General features: G+C 42.7%; 1 protein-coding gene across 1 annotated transcript in view; it reads left to right on the top strand.

Moving 5' to 3' along the window:
- The first annotated feature begins 6,661 nt into the window (after positions 1-6,661).
- The window catches only part of LOC138952738 (neuroglobin-like), a 190,204-nt gene continuing 171,865 nt past the window's right edge, over positions 6,662-25,000 (top strand). The window contains exon 1 of the mRNA XM_070324455.1: positions 6,662-6,796. The gene's annotated coding sequence lies outside the window, so the exon portion shown is untranslated. The remainder of the gene's footprint in view (positions 6,797-25,000) is intronic.

The raw sequence follows: 25,000 nt of genomic DNA, 5'->3' as shown, positions 1-25,000 counted from the left end.
TTGGCTAATGGCGATGCGCTAAAACTGTTAGCGCACTCTTGGAGTGCGCTAACTTTTCCACAGAGCGTATTCTTCCGCCCTTTGCCTAAGCGACAGTGTACTCTCATCCTCAGAATTAATTAATGACATGTAGTTTATATTCTCCACAATACCAATGATTATGACCATAAATTTCCTGCTTCTCAATTAAAGCAGAAGTGAGTTTTTTTCTGACAGATTGCATGTGCCTGTGCCACAGTTGCCACTGATCTAAAAATAGAACCCGCTGTGTCTAATTTTTCAGTTTCGACTTTCGAAGATTCCTCTCATAATTATGCCATGTTAGGGGCATGTAGCTTATTATCCACATTACCAAATCAGGGCCGGACCCGGGGGGGGGGGGGGGGGGGGTTCCTGGGGTTCCGGAACCCCACCCCTGGAAAAAGCATTTACCTTGCTTTGAGTGGTTTTTTTTTTTTAAATATTTTTTAAAAATAAATTCGCTGATTTGCCCCCCAAAAAAAGGAGGAACCCCCCCCCCCTTACAACTCATTTGGTCCGGCCCTGCAAATGATGAGTTAGTATACAATTCCCAGCAGCTAACAGAAAACACAAGTGCTATTCCGATAACGTAGCAGCTAGATCAGCACGTAGCAGACTACACTGAAATACGACTGCATCTGTTCAGTAAATGAATGTTTTCCGAATTATTATTTCAAGGCAAGAACAATCGGAATCGAAAACGTGTAGGGTTTAGAACGTTCTTACCATATATAAGACTTATTACCAGCCTGCCTCATGCGTGCAGACTCAGTGCAACGTGACGAGCAATTTTTGTTTTTGAAATGAGACTCAGTGCAGTGGTTTGATTGCCATACCCATAGCCTAGCAGACGACATAAATCCCGCTCAGCAAATTAACATGTTGGGCAAATGTGAACGATAAAACGATGGGGATATAATACGTGTAGGGTTCAGAGCATTCTTACCGTTCATATTTAGTACCAGACTCCCCGATGAGTGAAGATACGTCCACACGAGAAACATGCCACATTTATTTTGAAAATGTGCTTTCCGTCGACCTTGGCAAGGGGCAAAACTCTGCACAGTCAATCTGTCGAAGCTCGATGAAGGTTTCGAATCGCAAATAACTAAGAGCACAGTCCTTTCTCCGAGTTTAAATGAGGTCTCAATGAAAGATCATCACTTTTTAGCTTAATGCAACACTGGAATTTACCAACAGAAATTAAAACAAGAGTTTGCGTGTGACGGAAGAACGACACACTTGAGACAGCCCACACAAAAGTAGATCTGACACAAACCTGACCACACAGTTACGCCTATCCAAATGCGCGTTGCAAAATGTGCGTTTTGAATCTTCTTTTTTATCTGGCGGTACTGACAATATCGTTATTGAAACAATCCCTGTGCACTAAGGGATTTATAGAGCAAATCTCGAAAATAATTATTGAACTCAGCGCTATGCACTTCGTTCAATAATGAATTTTCTCGATTTGTTCTATAAATCCCTTAGTGCACTGGGATGTCTCAATAACTTAACTAATAATAATATTGATAATAATACTAACAAGAAGAGCAAACGCTCGATCGAGTCACTTTCGCAGTTCTGAATATTATATGAGGCATCAGATGGACAGGAAGAAATTGCTATTCACAACACAATGAGTCACGTTCACATAAAATTTGAGCCCGGTCACTTTTATAGTTTCCGAGAAAAGCCCAACGTTAAGTTGTGTGTTGCCGAACAGAAAAGGCTAGTTATCTCCCTTGTTTTTCTGATAACGTTCGTAAAAGGCTACAGATGTAAATACTTTGATGTAAAGAATAATCCTACAAAGTTTCAATCACATCCGATGAACTTTGTCAAAGATATAAAATGTCTAATTTTTCCTTTGACGCTGACCTGTGACCTTGAAAAAGGTCAAAGGTCAACGAAACCATCGTTAAAGTGTAGAGGTCATTGGAGGTCACGACTAAACAAAATATGAGCCCGATCGCTTTGATAGTTTCCGAGAAAAGTCCAACGTTAAGGTGGTGTCTACGGACGGCCGGCCGGCCGGACGGCCGGCCGGACAGACTAACACTGACCGATTACATAGAGTCACATTTTCTCAAGTGACTCAATAATAAGAGAGAGAGAGAGAGAGAGAGAGAGAGAGAGAGAGAGAGAGAGAGAGAGAGAGAGAGAGAGAGAGAGAGAGAGAGAAAGATAAAGAGATAGATGGAGGGACAGAGAGGGAGACGGGGAGTATGATAGGGGGCCAATAGAGCTACGTCTACCGAAACAATAAAAGCAGAGAGAAAGAAAAGACCATCATTGACAAAAGGTAAACACCCATCTTAAAAAGTCAGAAGTTAAAACAACGAACAATTAGGAAGTACATAGCTGTGAGTTCGATCACGATTTTCAAAATAAATCTTTTTTTTAAACAGAACAAAATCAGTTTTTCGGGGGAGAGGGGAAGGCGGTCAAGTCATGTACATAGATAGGGGCTGTGGCGTAGTGGATAAGACATCGGACTCCTAATCGGAAGGTCATGAGTTCAAATCCCGGCCGAGGCCACCTGGTAGGTTAAGGATGAAGATTGTTCCGATCTTCCAGGTCAACTTATGTGCAGACCTGCTAGTGCCTTATCCCCCTTCGTGTGTACACGCAAGCACAAGACCAAGTGCGCACGGACAAGATCCTGTAATCCATGTCAGAGTTCGGTGCGTTATAAAAACACGAAAATACCCAGCATGCTTCCCCGGAAAGCGGCGTATGGCTTCCTGAATGGCGGAGTAAAAACGGTCAGACACGTAAAAACCCACTCGTGTGAAAAAATAAACATGAGTGAACGTGGGAGTTTCAGCCCATGAACGAAGAAGAAGAAGAAGAAGAAGTCATGTACATGTTCATGTACAGCATTCGGAGGAGTACACAGTAGTACCGACATCGTAATCGACCTTTAATCCGCGGCGATATTCTCTTTTCCCTTCCCTGTAGACTTGCAATCCTATGAAAGTTGGCAGAATAAAAGGTGACGCATTGTCCGCAGCGTGTCCTAAGCTGCTTTTTATGGACGGGTCGAGACGTGGTTCAAATTCTGATCAGATCGTTGAGTCTGATGCTCTGTTTATGGTGTCTGCCCGCGTTTCTATTCTGAGGTAGATTGCGTAAATTACACTGATTTCGTTACTCTTGTTGCGTCCAGGGCGAGAATGACAGAGTTCGCCATTCTTGATACGCCTCGTGCGTAAAATACAGTAATTTTGTCGTTTTATATTCTACGCCTAGTGCGTGAAATACAGTAACTTCGTCATTTTATTTCAACATGTATTGCGTTAATTACGCCGATTCGTCTCTTTTTTTAACGCTGATTTTGCGGGGTTTTCTTCCGCGTATTGCTTGAATTACACTCATTTCGTCATTTTGTGTATTTTTCTCATTGTGCGTACAGTTATTCCGCCGTTCTTTTCTCACGCCCAGTGCGTGAAATACAGTAATTCTGTCAATTTTTTGAAAGCTTGTACGTGAATTATAGCGTTTTGAACAAAGTTAATATTTGTATGTGGATCCATTCTTAAGTGTGTTGATTAATTCCAACCCTCATGTTCCCTTGTATTCATGCTTTCAAATAACTCTTGTATTTATGCTTTCAAATAACCCTTGTTTTCATGCTATCAAATAACTCTTGTATTCATGCTTTCAAATAACCCTTGTTTTCAAGTTATCAAATAACTCTTGTATTCATGCTTTCAAATAACCCTTGTTTTCATGCTATCAAATAACCCTTGTATTCATGCTTTCAAATAACCCTTGTTTTCATGCTATCAAAGAACCTTTGTATTCATGCTATCAAATAACCCTTGTATTCATGCTATCAAATAACCCTTGTATTCATGCTATCAAATAACCCTGGTATTCATGCTATCAAATAACCCGGGTATTAAACGGCATTCTTTGACGTAACGCGGCAGCTTTGATGGAGTCGTTACAAATATTAGATTTCTGGAAGTGTTGGCAAGTTTTGTATATATATTTTTGTTAACATGTTTTTACTTCTGTTACGTTCATAATTATGTAACATTACAACAATAGCAGACACAAAAGACTATGCTAAATGCATCTTCATAACACAAAAACACAAAAAAACAAATAATTTGGATTGATATGCATCAATAATATCTGCTTCAAACTACCATTGCTACTTTTGTTTTTCTGTTCCGCTCAATGGACTTGTCACAACATACTTCTGAAGCAACTACAACAAATAAGTCGACCTACATAAGAGAGAAGAGCTTCTCAAAAGTTTCATGAGGCAGTTCACAATCGCAGCAATTACAGTTTTTACGTGATGTAAACTTTTAGTCATATACACAGTCACAGACAACACACAGACAGCACACAGACAGACACAGACACACATACGCACACGCATACGCACGCATAATCACACGTACACACACACATACGCACACATGCACGCACGCGCGCGTACACACACACACACACACACTCTCTCTCTCTCTCTCTCTCTCTCTCTCTCTCAGTCTCTCTCTCTCTCTCTCTCTCTCTCTCTCTCTCTCTCTCTCTCTCTCTCTCTCTCTCTCTCAAAACTGCACGCTGTTGTCATTTGCATTTCCGATTTCGACAAGCAAAAACTTCACACCAGCCTTTCAGCAATGGCTCAGAATGAATGCTGGGATGCGTTCCTCGTTAGATACTCCGCACAAATGGCACGCTTTACTGGCTGCACTTGCATGGATTAAAAATGATAATGGAAAAAAAAGATTAAACTTATTTATAATTCAGACATGCCATGATAGCCCTCCCAGTATCGATTCCAGCGAAGAAGAAATGCTGTCACCCTACAGTATACAATTCTAACGTAAAAACGAGCACCGGTATAACACGAAAAACTGGATTTGACACTCTGGTGCAATGTGATTTTCTTTTGTTTTGGTATTCTTTGCACCTTCCTTCTAACACGGAGTGAGATTTGCTACACCCTAGTAGCTTCATTGTGGCCAACTTGTGTGGTTACGACGAAAATAGCGCTGGCTGCGCATGCGCTGGTGATTGTGAAATCAGGAAATGAGCGATTTGAATGTAGTGTGGAGTAATCAGGCGAATGACTGTATGAAAAGGGATTAATAAAGCATTCTGGTACGATTTGCTTGCAGCTCCATTAATATGTCGCCCGTGCTTTCACTGGCTGTTTGGATATCTGGTGTTCCTGATGTAGGCCAGTCAAGGTCAAATAATGCGTGTTTCGCATCGAGCGAAATCGGTGAATGTACCCAACTACACGTATAATGCCTCGAACAGAAATACCTGTCCACTGTTTTGGAATGATTTTGTTCCATCCTCGGGTCAACCAAGCTCAAAAGTGTGTCTCGCAATAAGTAAAATCTAAGGATCTATTTGAAGGAATGCACTTCTAACGGAAACACTTGCTCATACTTTGGAACACTATGCAAAAAACAGACTTGACACAACCAGAAATAATTTGTCAGCCTTAAACTCATATGCATAATTATTCAGCTGAGAAAACCTGACAGACTTGTCGAGTTTTACATCCCCTTAGGACCTATTGGCCTATTTTGGGACAGGTGGAGGTAGTATGCTATGTGGGAGGACAATACAAAAGACAGAACGACATGCAAAAACCATGCACATAGGATCGGTGTATAGTTTTGGTTTAGCCGCTGTTGCAGAATTGCGAAATCATGAAAATGAGGCTAAGCTCGAAGATTTTGTTGTGAGGCGTTACTGGAGTTGAAGGTTGAGGAAACTTAAGATCGAGAACAATTCTGCCTGAGAACAATTCAGATCCAGAACAATTCAAATTGAGAATAATTCTGATTGAGAACAATTATAATTGAGAACAATTCAAATTGAGAACAATTCTGATTGAGAACAATTCTGATCTGCTGCAGTTAAAGTCACAGCCCACTCCATGTAAACGATTCAGCTGACCATCACAGATGTGGCAAGGCTGTTACATAGGGTAAGGCCATCTCTCCACTTGGACACACACCCACAGTCAACAGCCTGGCTGCTTTTTGCGCATAGTGGACATTTTTATGAGGTTATTTCTAAAAGGTCACTTGTGTCAAATTGCCAAATTAATCTATGGAACAAAAATCCAACTAGAAACAGAAAGCAATGAGGACGTTGAGCGGCATATTTTCCAGTGGGGGTATGCTCCAGTTCCATGTAAAAAGCTGGCAGATCTCAGATAAAAAAAAAACAGATTTTTGTTCACTGCAGGGACTGTGTCTTTCAGGTCAAGGTCAAGATCAAACCAGTAAAAGGTAAGAACAATAATACAAATACGAAAGCATGTACACATGAAAGCCCACAAACACACACACACACACACACACACACACACACACACACACACACACACACACACACACACACACACACACACACACACACACCAAGTCTCTCGCTCTCTCGCTCCCTCCCTCTCCTCCCCCCCCCACCCCCTCCTTCCTCTCCCTCATCCCGCACCCCACCCGAACTACGACACATCTTCCCTACAACCGCTGTTGCCAGAAGAGTGCGTGTCTGCTCCGCCCCAACGCGACTTGACTTGCATCCCTCTCTTCTCGCCAAGCCCTCCTACTCTGGCTGTTTCGCTACCACCACCACGACAATTGTAGCCTACGCCAGTGGCTGGGGTCTTCTACACGTCTTATCCCAACCAGCTGACGCTACCACAGCTCGCCTTAGTCAATCGACGTGTGCGTTGTTCTTTTCTTGCCGTGTGCAATCTGTGTTTTTTGTGCAAGGATACTAACAAGTAGGTGACTTTTCCTGTTTTTTGTGTTTTTTTATTGTTGTTGTTGATAATGGTGTTGGTGTCGTTGCTGTAGTTGTTGATGCTTTTGTTTTCTCCTGTTAATAGCTTGTTGGTTTTTGTCTGTGGTGTTTTTTTTAAACGTTTTTTCTTGCTCGCTCCCATATTGGCTTGTCTTTTTCCTAACTTTATTGTTTTGTGTCTTTGTTTTGACCCTTTATCTGTAATACTACTCTTTATGCGGAACCACTTTTGTCTTGACATGACAAATACACTGTTAACAATTCTTACTGTGTTTGTGTGTGGAGTTTTTTTTAAACGTTTGCTGTTGTTGTTATTGTTGGTGGTGGTGATGGTGATGGTGTTAATATTGTTGTTGTTGTTGTTGTTGTTGTTGTTGTTGTTGTTGTTGTTGTTATCGTCGTGATTGTTGCTTTTACTGCGCTTTTCTTCATGTTCTTGTTCTTTCTCTTCATTCAGTTCCCCTGTATAATGTCGGTCGCCGAATGTTTCGTTGATGTCATTTCTTCTACTTTTTGCTTGTTCATTTCCTCACCCCTTTCAAAAACGTTCAACTGAGAAACTATCCTGCCACGTCCACTTCCTTTCCCTTCTCCTTCTTTTCTTTAATTGTTCCTATCCTTTCCATCAATTCTTTCGTTTGCTTTATTTTCACATGAATTATTCTTCATTTCTGTTCGTGATCATTTCGGGAGTGGAATCGCTCGGTCTGTTCTCGCGTTTTTCCTCATCCACGATTAATAAGTAAACACACACACACACACACTTACACATACACAGACACTCACACACACACTTATACACACACACACACACACACACACACACACACACACACACACACACACACACACCTCATCACATCACATCACATAACATAAACTTGGCAAACAATATTGCGACATTTTTTGCACCCCAATTAAACAAATAGGTCCTATGTTCTTTCATCAGAATTTCTTTGCCACTAATGGCACTCAAATTGGCAACTGGTACTCTTTTCGGGATCAGAGATTTCGTGTACAGGGGTCACGTGACTGCCTCTCAAATAAGGGTACCCTCAAAATTGAAATCAACGTAAGATACCAGTAAAAGAAAAAAGAAAAGAAAAAAGAAAAGAAAAAAGTTTTTTTTTTAGAATAGACACAATGTCCTGATCGTTACAGGTACTCGTCGTGATGTTCTGCAATCTTTCGAAAAGCGTCTTTAAACCCGGGATGTGTTTGTAAAGTAACCCCCCCCCCCCCCCCCTAAAAATATTTTTTTTTAAATGCTGCCAAAGCATGAAGAGAAGAATAGAATGTCCATGCAATTTTGCAGAGACAGAAAAGACGCTGCGATCACGCATGACTAGGAACCACTGTTGCAGAACTTTCAATCATTCAACAATTGTCAATCGTGTGTACAGGAATATCAAATGTACACCAGTAGTCATACTGACATGAATCTTTGGCTGTATTTGTATCCATCGTTTGTCTTTATGCATTCGAAGTCAAGATTATTTTGCCTGTAAGATCACAAACCTGTGATTGGTTTTCAAACCTTGGAAGGAAAAAACAATTAAAACAATTACCAGCAACAATCAGAAATGTACCCGAAAGTCGTCTCGTTTATCAGATCCAGAAAGGTCCAAAGCAATCCAACAAGTCATTGCTGCTGAAATAGAGCGCTGTTTGCTATGGTACCCCTTAAATTGACGCAAAAACTTCCGATTTTCGATAACTCATTTGATCGACACCTGCACCAGTAGGAATGGCGTAACAACAAATATTCGCAAGACAGATAAACAAACAATCTATTCTGGATAGATCTTTGATTTGATTTTCTCCTCGTACGTAAAAGTTGCCAAGATGTGCCTATTCTTTATTTTCGACAATTGTTCTACTGGTACCTTACGTTTGTGTCTGACCGATTTTGGGGGTTCTTTTAGTTGAGCGGCGGTCGCATGACCCTGGCAAAATAAATCTGTGATGCAAAACATGTGCCAGACAGCCATCTTGAGTGTCTTTAGTGAAATACAAAGTTTAACTGAAACGCGGGAATGAATACTTTAGTTGAGGTGCACAAATTGTCGCAATATTATGTGTGTGTGTGTGTGTGTGTGTGTGTGTGTGTGTGTGTGTGTGTGTGTGTGTGTGTGTGTGTTAAGTTTATACTCTTTGCCAACAAAAGGTTCGCATAATGTTCTTTTTTTGCATTTCTCTCTCTCTCTCTCTCTCTCTCTCTCTCTCTCTCTCTCTCTCTCTCTCTCTCTCTCTCTCTCTCTCTCTCTCTCTCTCTCTCTCTCTCTCTCTCTCTCTCTCTCTCTCTCTCTCTCTCTCTCGTCGTTTCTGCTTTATTTGTCCTCACAGCTGTTTTAACTCAATATTTTTTCTCTCATTCATTATTTACCCTGTTGTTGACTGCATATTCCTAGCAGTGTTTCTTTTCTAAGTTTACTTTTTCTTTTGTTCTGCGGCTGTCACAGTTTCTTGTTGACGTGAATCTTGTGTTAGCAAGCTGTTGTATTAGAAAAGGTCTATTGAAAGCCATTTTCGCACATATTGTGGTCGATAAAATTCCTGAATAATATTGTCTCTGCTTGACAGTTACAGTACACAAAAATGATAAATTGTGCGAGAGTTAATCATCTCATTCGTCGAGCGATATTTTAGTTTTCGCCTGACTGCACTGTCCGCGTCGTCTATGTTGTGTTTACAACGTTTTAAACCTATTAACACCAAAGACCCGTTTTGAGTTTTCTTTCGTTTTCTATTTCTTCTTCTTTTTATTTGATATATTTTCTTTCTTTTATTGTTCTTATTGTTGTTTCTTTCCATTTTTTTGTCTTCTCTTTTTCTCTTTTCTTTCTTTTATTTTATTCCTTTGTTTTCTTGTCTTTTTGTCTGCATCTTTTCTTTATTCCTTCCTTTGTTTTCTTTCTTTTTTCCTTGTATTTACATTCTTTTGATTTTGTGTTGAACCTTATTTCTTTTTTTCTTTTTTGTTTAAAGACATTCTTTTGCTACAAGTGTTTGAAGTGTCCTCCAGCGAAGATTGAGTGTGCTCCGTGGCACCTCCCGCGGGTTAGGGGGAAGAATTTACCCGATGCTCCCCAGCATGTCGTAAGAGGCGACTAACGGATTCTGTTTCTCCTTTTACCCTTTCTTGTATAGAATATAGTCAATTTTTGTAAAGATTTTAGTCAAGCAGTATGTAAGAAATTTTAAGTCCTTTGTACTGGAAACTTGCATTCTCCCAGTAAGGTAATATATTGTACTACGTTGCAAGCCCTTGGAGCAAATTTTTGATTAGTGCTTTTGTGAACAAGAAACAATTGACAAGTGGCTCTATCCCATCTCCCCCCTTTCCCCGTCGCGATATAAGCTTCGTGGTTGAAAACGACGTTAAACACCAAATAAAGAAAAATGCTCCGTGGCTTCCTCGTCCCTTGAGACTGACACAAACGACGAAGACACAAAAAGACAGAAAGATTGAGTAAGACAGTCATTGACGATTTTTGTCACCATTCCGCCGACGGGGACACTGCAGAAAAAAACCTGTTCGTGTGCATTTTTGTTAGGTTACACATACAGGGTGTCTTTTCAATAAGAAATCCCCGGCAAAAGTACAAAAGCACGCACGCATGAAAGCACAAGTCGCGTAAGGCGAAATTACTACATTTAGTCAAACTGTAGAACTCACAGAATAAAACTGAACGCACTGCATTTTTTTCACCAAGACCGCATACTCGTAGTTTTGTCAGTCCACCGCTCGTGGCAAAGGCAGTGAAATCGACAAGCCAGAATAGTGCGGTAATGGACGCGCTGAGCGGGATAGCACGCTTTTCTGTACCTCTCTTCGTTTTAACTTTCTGAGCGTGTTTTTAATTCAAACATATCATATCTATATGTTTTTTAAATCAGGAACCGACAAGGAATACGGTGAAATTGTTTTTAAATCGATTTCGGAAATTTTATTTTAATCATAATTTTTATATTTTTAATTTTCAGAGCTTGTTTTTAATCCGAATATAACATATTTATATGTTTTTGGAATCAGAAAATGATGAAGAATAAGATGAACGTAATGTTTGGATCGGTTTGTAAAAAAGTAATTTTAATTAATGCAATACCAAAGTTCGGCCTTTGTCGAAGATTGCTTGGCCACAATTTCAATCAATTTTATTGAAAAATGAGGGTGTGACAGTGCCGTCTCAACTTTTACAAAAAGCCGGATATGACGTCATTAAATACATTAATCCAAAAAAATGATAAAAAGTCTGGGGATATCATACCCAGGAACTCTCATGTAAAATTTCATAAGGATCGGTCCAGTAGTTTACTCTGAATCGCTCTACACACACACACACACACACACACACACACACACACACACACACACACACACCACGACCATCGTCTCGATTCCCCCCTCTATGTTAAAACATTTAGTCAAAACTTGACTAAATGTAAAAACGCACGAACAGACACACACAGACACTGGTAAAGGCACAGACCTTTCAGTGAAAACGGTTTGAATCACTCAACGTTCAAATAATAATTATAAGGTATTCATCGGGTCTGAATCTAAAACCAAAAAACTCGAACTGTGAAGCTCCCTTTTGGGGCTATTTGAGATAGGGTATGTTGTTGTTGTTGTTGTTGTTGTTGTTGTTGTTGTTGTTGTTGTTGTTGTTGTTGTTGTTGTTGTGAGTGGGTTTTTTTTCTCCGAAATATCCCTTTAACTTAAAGGTCCTTGTCTAAATTTTGATACAGAAATCGCCATTTGACCATTAAAATGCTGAATCTATTACCTACAAATATCAACAATACACCCCCCTTCGATCAGGAAGAACAAAACCAGGGTAGCCGTTTGAAAATTCATGGTAGTATTACAACATAGTAGGATATCCTTATTTGGAAAATGCGAGGGCAAAACTCCTCAAGTACCGTGCATTTCGTTCGTTTTGGTCGATATTTATAGGCAAAGCACATGGTCTCTGCACATGGAAAACAGAACACTTCTCAATAATAAAAACTGTTTTTACTTTTTTTTTCTATAATTTTTTCCCCATGGTTCATTCATCATCTGACATAACTTTTTTTAGCAAAATCTAACCATAAGATTATTGGAGAAAAAAAAGAAAATATGTAGACGACCACCTTTAACAATAACTTACATTCGCCTGACTTGAGCGCGTCGTCAGTTTCGCTTTCATCTGCGAAGAAGGCCTGTCGACACAATTCTATCCTCATCCATCTCCCCACAGGTGATACATTACACGACTTTACAGCGAAACGATCTGTCTGTAAATTTGGAAAAGGACGGTGGAAATTCAGGCATGACGGTCGTGCACTTTGTGGGTAAAAACTATGTTCAAAATATGTCCCTAATTCGACACCTTGTTTCTTTGTGTTTTCTTTGTGTGTTTTTTCATTTACCATTTATTATAATTTTTACTCAAAGGGCCTGTCCGGAATATGGCATAATGGGTTAATAAAAAAAATAAAAGGTGATGTAAGCGATTTATTGTAAAACTATTCGGTTATTTTCAAAACCAACGTGACCATCTACAGCCGCGTGAGAAAGAGACATATTCCGAATATAACTCTGTTGGGTCTGCATGGGTTGTCAAAGAGGGAATACCCTGGCCTTTGCTTTTAATGAGACAAATAATCCACGGGCCAATCACTACATTGGGGTGTACACGTTAAAGATCCCACGATTGACAAAAGGGTCTTTCCTGGCAAATCTGTATAGGCATAGATAAAAATGTCCACCAAAATACCCGTGTGACTTGGAATAATAGGCCGTGAAAAGTAGGATATCCGCCGAAATGGCTGCGATCTGCTGGCCGATGTGAATGCGTGATGTATTGTGTAAAAAAAAATCCATCTCACACGACATAAATAAATCCCTGCGCCTTGAATATGTGCGCGATATAAATTGCATAACAAAAATTTAAAAAAAATCCCTGCGCTTAGAACTGTACCCACGGAATACGCGCGATATAAGCCTCATATTGATTGATTGATTGATAGTCTGAAACTCGAGGACAAGGAGCACGTGTGGATAGTTTGTCTCACCAAAAGCAAGGGTGTTCACTCTTAAACAACCCTTACAAACCCGACACAGTTATTTCAAAACATCGTCCATTCTGTCGGTCATGTGAACGATCGTTAGCCCCACTAATAGGTCATTTCACATAATGTTAGTGGCCGGCAATGTCCGTTGTTATTAGTAAATAAAACTTTTTTTCTTCTTGTTGTTCCTCTTCGTTGATGGGCTGAAACTCCCACGTTCACTCATGTTTTTGCACGAGTGGGTTTTTACGTGTATAACCGTTTTTACCCCGCCATTTAGGCAGCCATACGCCGCTTTCGGGGAAAACATGCTGGGTGTTTTCGTATTGCTATAACCCACCAAACTCTGACATGGATTACAGGATCTTTTCCGTGCGCACTTGGTCTTGGGCTTGTGTGTACACACAACGGTGGATAAGGCACCAGCAGGTCTGCACATACGTTGACCTGGGAGATCGGAAAAATCTCCACCCTTAACCCATCAGGCGGCCGTGGCGGGATTTGAACTCACGACCTTCCGGTTAGGAGGCCGATGCCTTGTCCACTTTCTTTCAACAATGTTGCTTACGTAGACACTTGCGTGTTTCAAATCAACGCTGTCTATTTCATTCCAAGAATGTCATATCCTTCTGTTTCCCCCTTTTATTTTTGCTTTGTTTGTTTCTTTGTTTGGTTTCTCAAAATCCGTTTAAGTACTCTGCTCGTTTTCCATTTTCTTTTATTGACTTTCTACCAATTGAAAGCTTTCGTTTTTCCGCAAAAGTAAGTAGCTTTGTTTTCCCGTGGTTTAGTTTCCCTCCTGAGGTTGCTTCAGAACTTGTTTGTTTGTTTTAACTTTGTTCTGAAGGATGTGTTCTGTGTGCTTGAGACAACTCGGTCTTCATCTTTGCGTTGCGTGGTTAATCCTCTTTGACGCTGCGTTTGAAGTTCACATTAAACGGAATCGAGTCGGCAAAAAGTGAAGACGAAGCGGGGAAGAAATAAAACCCAAACCAAAATGACAAAAAGAAAGCTAGATAGAAAAATGAAAAGGACAAACACGATTAAGACAAGCCCACAAAGCCTCGCGTCGTAAACCCTTTTTTGAGCTGTTCGTATGTTGTTGTTTTTTATTTGCAATTAATCGGCTTACAATCAAAATGCCTTTGTTTTTCGCTGGTAAAGTAGAAACGAGACGGATTTTCTTTCCAGGAAAAAATGTATCGGAAAGTGTATTACAAACATACCAAGAAGTGTGTTGTGAATGAAAGCATGACAATATGGACGCGCGGACGGAAAGGCACAGAGGCACAAAGATAGTCAGGTACATGGACAGACAAACAGACAAACAGACAAACAGACAAACAGGGGGAAATGAAGGGGGGTGAGACAGCACGATTTGCAAATCTTAGAAACAGTGTTTCAAAATCGTCATTTTGTGTTAAAGCTATAACATATTCCAACAGCAAAAACGTAGTGCTTAGCAACAAAGGCCATCTTGCATCAAATCTATATGCTCGAAAAAAGCACAAAGGAAATCGAAGACATAATCCTTCCTAAAAAAATACAAAAAAGCAAAACATCCTTGCTTTTAAATGTTTAGTTTTTCTTTGGCGTTGCTTCCTTTGCCCTTTAAAATCACGCGTGTGAATCATTATCTTTACTCTTTTTCTCCTTTCAGCCATTTCTACACTGTTTATTCTGCTCCTCTCTCAACTGTTGTTCGTTGACAAAAGTCTTCAAGGATGTTGTCTTTACACTTGAGACGATTTTGTAATATATCGAGTTAACGCATTCTCCGTACATCTCTGTCTTTTGGTTTCCCTGAAGATGGCCTCCTTCCCATGACCACCAACTTGTTAGTTACCATGGTTACGTCCTTGCTTTTCCTTCTGTAGCAGCTACATTCTACTTTAACGCATATCAAACTCCTACAGCTTGGCTGTTTTCAGTGTGTTTGTGTGTGTGTGTGTGTGTGTGTGTGTGTGCATGTGTGTGTGTGTGTGTGTGTGTGTGGGCGTGTGTGTGTGAGTGTGTGTGTGTGTGTGTGTGTGTGTGTGTGTGTGTGTTTGTTTGTGCGTTGTCAATCTCCAATCAAGAGTGTGCTTTTTTGTGTGTGTGGGCGATTTTGCTTTACAAGCAACTGTCCTAACCTGCAGAGAGATTTGATTTACTGCTAATAAGAGGTTCACATATTTTTGAAACGAAACACTATCTTTTAGAATTCTCCTTGGGCGGGGATGTAGCTCAGTCGGTAGCGCGCTGGATTTGTATCCAGTTGGCCGCTGTCAGCGTGAGTTCGTCCCCACGTTCGGCGAGAGATTTATTTCTCAGAGTCAACTTTGTGTGCAGACTCTCCTCGGTGTCCGAACACCCCCGTGTGTACACGCAAGCACAAGACCAAGTGCGCACGAAAAAGATCCTGTAATCCATGTCAGAGTTCGGTGGGTTATAGAAACACGAAAATACCCAGCATGCTTCCTCCGAAAACGGCGTGTGGCTGCCTAAAAGGCTGGGTAAAAAACGGTCGTACACGTAAAATTCCACTCGTGCAAAAAACACGAGTGTACGTCGGAGTTTCAGCCCACGAACGCAGAATAAGAAGATTTCTCCTTTCAATAAGACCATCACATCGCTGTTCTCATTGGAACCAGGCAGATTGCAGTACAGTACAAGCTTCAATTGGATGCTATCTAAGAAAAAAAGGCACTCAAATCGCATAAGATTCTACGCTACAAATAATGCTCCCGCACAATAAGACTGCATGCTATCACTATGCACAAATAAGTGTATTGGAAGCTAAATAAATTTGGTAAGATAAGCAAAGAAAGAGCAAGGAAAGGGCACTCGTCGTGAGGGTTGAGTTGTGTTACCTACCTTGATGCAAGATGGCGTTTGTGTATTTGTAACTAGAATGAATACCCGCTTCGCCGGGTAGCCGGCTTCGCCGGGAAGAAGTACTTAGAGCCGTACGCCGGCTTCGCCGGGTCCGAACAATGGACCCGCCAAGCTTAGGTCCCTCCCAGATTCGTGGAATGGGAACAGCACGAATATGATTCAGTGGCCATAATGCCATTCCTGACCATATCGAGTCCCATCCTTGTCGACGAATGTAACCGTGTTAATCACCTTTGGAGGCGAACTCCACTCAAACAGGACTGAGCAAGTTATGGCTTCTCAAAGGAAGGCCAGTACATAAAATTACACAAAAGCCGCCAGACCACATCACAAACAGAACTGAACAATGCACAGGTGTTGCTCACATAGAGACACACACACACACACACACATAAAAAACCCACAGAGAAGCCGTATCTATAGAGAGATAGATGACAGTGTATTTTTCGCGTGGCTATAAATTGATTCGACCTTTGCACTTTTACAGTGAGGATAATTTACGGATCCAATTTACGTTCTGGACACTGCGTTGACCTTCTAAAAATAGTAACAGTAACAGAACGCCGGGAATATCCGAAGACGCTCCACTCACACAAAAGTGCACCATACGAAGGAAGGGAGGTAAACGCTGAAAACCTGGAGAATATGAGAAGATAAGGAAGAGTTACTTATAATGGTGAAATGAACACAAAAACCAAAATCGATTCAGCGCTGCGCGCTGAGAGCACGTGTTGAAATATCTCATCGATGATATTGTGTCCGGGGTGTAGCTGAATACGGTGTCCAAATTTGAAAAAGATCCACCGAGAACTTTGGCTTTGGTGTGTCGGTATGGGGGCCCGGGTAGCTGAGGTGGAACCCAAATAGCTGAGGTGGAACCAAAATCGGTTCCGCCCTGCGCGCTGAGAGCACGTGTTGAAATATCGACCAGGTTGTGTCGTGTCCCGGGTCTACCTGAATATGCCCACCAAATTTGAAGCAGATCCATCGAGAACTTTGGCCGTGCATGGCGAATACACAAATACACAAACACACAAATACACAGATACACAAACACACAGACACACACACAGACACAAGTCGTATATATATATAGATGGTTGCTAGGACTGCTGCGTCATAGAGAGCGCTTGCCGTCTAGCCGCAAGGGAGGCGCATCTGGAGTAATTTGTATTTCCAGCATCGGAGAGAAGCAACGCCTAGAAGCTCATTCACTGACTAACATTTCATTAATTACCATACTTGGGGTGCGTTTTTGAGCAAATAGCGCCGTGTGCGTCTAGATTAAACAACATTTGATTCCGCAGATTCTTCAAATGAGTCAACTTCGCCAGAAACTCCTCCAGAACGGTCAGTATGCCTTTAATGTCACGCGGGACATTCTCTTGCCACAGTGACAGCGAGCGATGTATAATGTGCGAGGCCACTCAACGCTCGCCTTCATGCTCCCCTGTGGGTCACCCCTGCACAATTCCACGTTCCCGTAATGACAGAAAGACGTCGCTAATTCAGTAACGTCCATGTCAGAGCCAGTCACTGTCAGGAGAAGTCAGAGAGACGGTTGGTGCCCCAAATGAAATTAAACCGATTTTGCATGAAAGAAAAACGTATTGTTCCTGTCTGAAAGAAAATTGTGCTGTTTTTGTCTATGAGAGAGAATTAGAGAGAGAAAGAGAGAGAGAGACAGACAGACAGACAGACTGACAGACAGACACACAGACACACAGACAGAGATAGAGACAGTGAGAGAGACTGACAGACAGACAGACAGACAGAAAGAGAGACAGAGACAGCTAGACAGATAGACACACATACATACAACGAGAGTGACAGATACAGATAGACACAGAGACAGAGACAGATAGACAGACAGAAAGAGATTCAGAGAGAGATTCAAAGAAGGCGGACAAACAAAAGTAAAGACAAATAGACAAAAAGCAAAACGGTTGTTGTTTTTCTTCAAAGTTTCTTTGATTTTATAAGGTTTATTTTGAAAATGACGAATGACGTTAGTTGTGTGTCTCCGTTTGATTCAAAGTGATCGGGTTTGCGATCAGTTCCAGGGATATTTCTTTGAGGACTCCGCAGACGTCATGATCCGCTCTAAATCCCTTACGTTCCAGACATCAATTACATGAAAGCTTTCCATTAAAGATAAAGAAGGGGGGGGGGAGGAGCAGGGGGGGGATAGGGGGGGGGGAGCAGACGTGTCGTCATCAGGATCAGGAACACAGTCAAAACATTGGCTTCATTCCGACTGTCCCATCTTCCGTCATGTGTGTGTGTGAACGTATCTCCCTAATAATCAGCCAATGATTCCTTCTGCAAAGTTGTGCCCTACGTAAACCTGAGTATTTTCATCGCCTGGCCCTATTACCGGCACGCTTAGCGAGATCAATGAAGTGAAAACAAAAGGGTGAATACTTCAGACAAGATCGACTTCCATGAATACCTCACCCACACATATGACAGTGATCGCCGGTGGATCTTATATAGAAACAATTGTAGGTCCGCCGGACTTATGGCAGAATGACCGAGGTCTTTTACGTGCCATAGTGGTGACACGGGGGTGGGATATGGCTTCCGTCTCTAGGTCTTCACATAAAGTTGACCCGTGTCCGTCACGGCCCGAATTCGAACCTGCGACCTTCCGATCACAAGTCCAGTGCTCGATCAACAGAGCTACCGGGCCCCCTATCACCCTCCCTCCCTTTATTTCTCTCCTCTTTCTCTCCCTCCCACCCTCTCTCCCTCCATATCTCTTACCTCTCGTTCCCTCTCTTTCTCTCTCTCTCCCCAACCCTCTCTCTCCTCTTTCTCTCTCTCCTTCCCTCCCCCTTTCCCTCCGTCTCTCTCTCTCTCTCTCTCTCTCTCCCCTCTCTTTCTGTCTCTTCTCTCTCTCTCCCTCCCAATCTCTCTTTCTTTCACTCTTTCTCCCTCCCTCTCTTTCTCTCTCTCTCTCTCTCTCTCTCTCTTTTCTCTCTCCCTCTCTCTCTCTCTCCTTTTCTCTCTCTCTCTCTTTCTCTCTCTCTTCCTCTCTCTCTCTCCTTCTCTCTCTCTCTCTCTCTCTCTCTCTCTCCCCTCTCTTTCTGTCTCTTCTCTCTCTCTCCCTCTCTCTCCTTCTCTTTCATTCTCTCTCTCTCTCCTTCTCTCACTCTCTCTCTCTCTCTCCTTCTCTCTCTCTCTCTCCTTCTCTCTCTCCTTCTCTCTCTCTCTCCTTCTCTCACTCTCTCTCTCTCTCTCCTTCTATCTCTCACTCTCTCTCTCCCTCTCTCTCTCTCTCCTTCTCTCTCTCCTTCTCTCTCTCTCTCTCTCTCCTTCTCTCTCTCTCTCACTCTCTCTCTTTCTCTCTCTCCTTCTCTCTCTCTCTCTCTCTCTCTCTCTCTCCTTCTCTCTCTCTCTCTTTTTTGCTCTCCTTCTCTCTCTCTCTCTCTCTCTCTTTCTCTTTCTCTCTCTCTCTCTTTCTCTCTCTTCCTCTCTCTCTCTCTCTCTTCCCCTCTCTCTCTCTCTTCCCCCTCTCTCTCTCTTCCCCTCTCTCTCTCCCAAACCCATCTCTCTCTCTTTCAGCAGAGAAGTCGAGTTGCAGTGAGATGAATGAGCAGCTCACGTTGTGCACCTGCCTCAAGGCGGTCAGGCGAAGGACACCCCGGTGGGAACGGACCGTCACGACACTTCTGTCCTTTCTCTGGGAATCGGCTGTCCTTCACCTGTTTATTTCCTCTCCATGCTTGGCCCGCAATCCGGTCAATTAAGACACAGGAGTGGTAGGTCGATGTTGTGGTAATGGTGGTGGTGGTGGTGATAAGTTTATTAGAAGTAGTAGTCATAGAAGGAGGAGGAGTAGAAGTAGTTGTAGAGGAAGAGAAAGAGGAGGAGCGACAGTAGTAGAGGAAGTAGAGAGAGGGGAGGAGGAGGAGTAACAGAAGTTGGGGGGGGGGGGGGGGGGGGGCAGATCAGTAGTTGTAGCAAAAGTAAAAGTAGTAGGGAAGGAGGAAGAGGAGGAGCGGAGCTAGTACAGCTACTAGCAAAAATAGTAGCAGAGGAGGAAGAGTGGGGGGAATGACTGACTATTAGGGTTTAACGTCCTCTTAGACCAACTGGTCTATATTGGGACAGGTATTGGTAATACGTTGAATTATGGTGTGATACTTTGATTCGAACAAGCCCGCTGTGGCTGTCTTCTTCGACACACCAGCATTGGGTTTGTCTCGTCAAAGTATCGAAATACGATCATGATAATCGGAGACGAGATATGATGCATGCGTGTCTTCGTGTTTTCCAAGCCCTGAGACTTTCGCTGTGAACGTGGGATCTTTTTTGTGCGCATGTGTGCACACGGGGGTGTTCGGACACCGAAGAGAGTCTGCACAAAGTTGACTCCGAGAAATAAATCTCTCGCCGAACGTGGGGATCGAACCCACGCTGATAGCGACCAACTGGCTTCAAAGCCAGCGCGCTACCAACTGAGCTACGTCCCCGCCCAACAGACTCCCAAGGGGCTAGGACTGCGCTGTCTTCCCTGGGTCGTCGAAGGCTGAGAAATTCGCCCCAAAAGGTGAACCCTTGGATAGACTCACAAGGGCAAACATTGCACTGTTCTTTTGCTGTCATAATTATGAGTCTGAGGAAATGATACGATGCTGAACCATTGCTCAGACTCACGACTCACCCCGAGCGAGGGAGTAAAAAAAAGTGGGGGAATGGGATGAAGACGAGGAGGAAGTGGTTGAGCGGGAGTAGTGGCAGAAGAAGTGGTAGAGGGAGGGGAGGAGGAGGAGGACTACCAACAGCAGCAGTAGAAGGGGGAGGGGGTGAAGAGGAGGAGGAGTAGGGGCAGTAGCAGAAGTATTTGAGTGAGAAGTGAACAGAAGGAGGAGCAATAATAGGGAAAACTAATCTTATACTAGTAGTATCAGTAGGGGGAGAGGAGGATGGGTAGGGGCAGTAGTAATAGTTCAGGAGGAGGATGGGTAGGGGCAGTAGTAATAGTTCAGGAGGAGGATGGGTAGGGACAGTAGTAATAGTTCAGGAGGAGGAAGAAGAGGAGTGACGGAAGTAACAGAAGTAATAGAGGGAGGGACGAGGAGGAGGGGGGAAATGCTGCAGTAGTGGTAGTATGAGAGGAGGAAAAGGATGGGAGGGGGGGGGGGGGGGTAGCAGACTGAAGTAGAGGATAAGATGTGGCGGTAGTCGCAGAAAAAGTAGGAGTAGGGGGAGAAGAGGCGGAGAAGAAGAAGTAAATGGAGGGGAAGGAGGAGGAGAAAGAGGAGCCGCAGCAGTTGCAGAAGAAGGAGTAGTAGGGGAGATGGAAGAGTTGGGGCGGCGGTAGTAGAAGTAGTAGTTGAGGAGGAAATTTGGAGGAGTTTTGTACGCAAGAGGCCTTGCCAAAGAAGGAGCTGACTTTACCCAAGAACACGGAATGTAGCTGCTCGGATATCAAAGATACCGTTAGTCCTGTCAACCGCAACGCCTAGAAAAGCCATGGCAGGGTTTCGGATAGCTGGCAGTCATCAGTCATTGTTGTATGACAATTTACAATTACAATAACCTCTAGTACTTGCTGGAAGTCGCTTCAGTTATCCATTGGATTTCTGACATGCCGGACATCAGTGACCCATGCCGGCTGACACATGACGGGTGTTGTAACGAGTCAGTCGTACCGGTTATTGTCTGCAACCTCATTTCTTCCTGGTTGAAAATGTTCTTCGCGAATTACTTATAAAGCTGGAAACGCCATTCTATCAAAATGCACATTACTTTGTGAGTCTGTCTCTTCGCAAACCTCACCTCTACCCCCTTGTCCAAAACGACAAAATATTGACCACACAGCGATTGTGATACGGCATTTCGCTTTCCCGGAATCTGTTTCGAAATCTCCAAGAGAACGTCCATCAAAAGAACATTACCGAAGCCACAGCAAAAATCAGCTACAGCATTTGGAAAGAAGGGGTTGGGGCCTGCAGTGGGGAGGGTTCGGTTACTTGGAGCAAGACAAGGGGGTAACGTTGTTGCGGGCAGAACGACCTAACGCTCAATACGGAACCGAGGCACGGATGGCATCATTTGACGCGTCTCGGACTGCCGCTGTAAAATTTCATTTGGCGACACTGTGGTACCTGCGATGTGTGGGCCGGCCCCTCTGATTAGAGGACACCTCCCCTAAAAGGACACCTGCAATATAGGGACATTTGTGGATGGTCCAAAGGGCGTCCTTTCATGCAGGTACCACTGTACTGTACCAGTTCTTCCTTCGAGGACCAGTCTGTGTGTGTTATAGGGGGGGGGGGGGGGAGATTGGACGGGGGAGGGGAGGGGGGGTGGGTCTGAGACGAGAAAAATTACTTGAACACTGTGTCTCGGCCGTTCCGCATAGAGTGTTGGGTTGCGCTCCAGTTCAATGGTTGAATTGAAAAAAGCGAGACTTGTGAATTATTTGTGCTTTGTGTGATGCGTCCCTGCACATTCAACAGCGAGAAATTAGCATTTCCTGCAGATACGTACACATGATGCCTACAGTTAGGCGATTGACAACCGCCCCTGTTGTACACACCGTGCGGATGATGAGAACACGCTTGTAGCATTTTACGAACATATGCCCCGTCTCCGTCTGAGAAAGTGAAAGGAGCGACCATCACGTTAATTTCCATACGCATTTGTACATTGTCAGTACCGCCTTACCTCCTTTCTTCCCGCTTCTTCTGCAGCGTATAACAATACTAATTCCTGTATCTACCTTGTAACCCGGTAGCCTGGATATGACTGACTGGTGCAGTATCTCAACGAGATGCTACTTTCCGCGATCCTCACTGATAACAATTGCACGGATGGGCACAAAAGACCGTAGATATGTAAACAGGACTGGTATAGACCGACGGGGGTGTAGCTCGGAGGGAAGGGGAGGGTGAGTTGGGGGACAGGGATGGGGGATAGGGATGGTGGGGGGGGGGAGAGGGGGGGTGGTATGGAAAGGGGAAACGAATGACATCACAGATGAGAGAGATACAAAGACAAATTACGACCAAGACGGAGACGGACCAACTAGAACAACAATAGGGAATGATACAAGAAAGCGAGATATATAAAATTAAAACAAGTCGCGTAAGGCGAAATAACAACATTTAGTCAAGCTGTAGAACTCACAGAATGAAACTGAATGCACTGCTTTTTTCACCAAGACCACATACTCGTAGTTTCGTCAGTCCACCGCTCGTGGCAAAGGCAGTGAAATCTACAAGCCATGCAGAATAGTGCGGTAGTGGTCGCGCTGAGCAGGATAACACGCTTTTCTGTATGTCTATTCTTTTTAGCTTACTGAGTTTGTTTTTAATCCAAACATATAATATCTATATGTTTTTTGAATCAGGGACCAACAAGGAATAAGATGAAATTGTTTTTAAATCGATTTCGGAAAATTAATTTTAATCATATTTTTAATATTTTTAATTTTCAGAGCTTGTTTGTAATCCAAATATAACATATGTATTATGTTTTTGGAATCAGCAAATGACGAAGAACAAGATGAAATTGTTTTTGGATCGTTTAATAAAAAAAAAAATTTTAATTACAAGTTTCCGATTTTTAATGACCAAACTCATTCATTAGTTTTTACGCCACCAAGCTGAAATGCAATACCAAAGTCCGGCCTTCGTCGAAGATTGCTTTGCCAAAATTTCAATCAATTTGATTGAAAAATGAGGGTGTGACAGTGCCGCCTCAACTTTTACAAAAAGGCGGATATGACCTCATCAAAGGTATTTATTGAAAAAATGAAAAAAAAGCCTGGGGATATCATTCCCAGGAACTCTCACGTCAAATTTCATAAAGATCGGCCCAGTAGTTTAGTCTGAATCGCTCTACACAAACACACGCACAGACAGACACACACAGACACGCAGACACACATACACCACGACCCTCGTCTCGATTCCCCCTCTATGTTAAAACATTTAGTCAAAACTTGACTAAATGTAAAAACAGTGACAAAATGGAAAGATCACAACAGAGAGAGAGAGAGAGAGGCAGGAAGAAGTATAGAGACAGACAGACAGACAGACAGACAGACAAAGAGACAGACAGTGAGAGATAGAGAGAGAGAGAGAGAGAAAGAGAAGAAGAGAAGAAGAGAAGTAGAGAGAGAGAGAGACAGAGAGAGAGAGAGAGAGAGAGAGAGAGAGAGAGAGAGAGAGAGAGAGAGAGAGAGAGACAGACAGACAGACAGACAGACAGACAGACAGACAGACAGACATACAGTGAGAGTTGGGAGGGAAAGTAAGAAAGAGACAGCGACGGGGTCGGAGTGGGGATGCAGAGGGAGGGGGGGGGGGGGGGTGGGGAGAGAGAGAGAGAAAAGAACAGAGTCTCAGATGTAGTTACACAGGCATGCAGACAAACAAAAACACAAAGAAAGATTTTCACAAAGACAACCTAACAGCCAGTACATTGTTTTTCAGTAAAACATTCCACCCTCCACAGATCCCTGTTAATTTTATTTCCTTCAAAGTTCCACCCTGTCAATGTAAGGGGACACGAAACAGCGGAAACAAGGAGGACATGATAGTAGACCCACCTCCTGTGTTATCCGCACCTCGTCATATCTTGTCTGGACCATCTCCACTTATTGTCTTGTGTTTTATATAATATACAGACATTCCTGGGGCGGTGTTGCATTGTAGGATGTTTCAAATAAAAAATATAATGAAAAAAGCTCTTACTTAGCTGGGTAAGCGAGATAAGAACCTGAGGCTGAATTTCAAAAAACAGATTCCGCTTTGTGCTCGTGTGGACCATTATTTTCAACATTATGTATCGATTGAACATTGGATTTTCTTTCTTTAAGCCGTGTGACGTCAGAGTCCGACATAAACTCATACTTGGGCGGCTAGCCGAGGCTACAGCAGAGTGTATATTTGTGTGCGTTCGATCATAAAAAATAAAGGGAATGCTAACAAAAATCGATCGATACATAACGGTTATTTGTATTTTTGACCAACATATGACATTTTACACATATCTCGACAGTATATTGTTCACATTGACCGCTAGCGCGGTCTCGGAGGAACACTGACTGTCTCCAGCTGTGTAAAATGTCATATTTAAGGTCAAAAATACAATTGACATATATTGTCAATCACCATCAATCTCTGTAGGACGTGTACATGTACCAACATTTAAAAAAGGTACAGTCTGTGCAGAATTTTTGTTTTCTTTTGCTGACTTAATTTTATGACACCCACGTTACTCGGCAAAA

This window comes from Littorina saxatilis, linkage group LG17 (genome assembly GCF_037325665.1).
Source record: "Littorina saxatilis isolate snail1 linkage group LG17, US_GU_Lsax_2.0, whole genome shotgun sequence".
In the NCBI taxonomy this organism is placed as follows: Eukaryota; Metazoa; Mollusca; class Gastropoda; order Littorinimorpha; family Littorinidae; genus Littorina; species Littorina saxatilis.
Note: the sequence above shows the minus strand (reverse complement) of the source record. Positions and strands in the feature narration are given on the sequence as shown.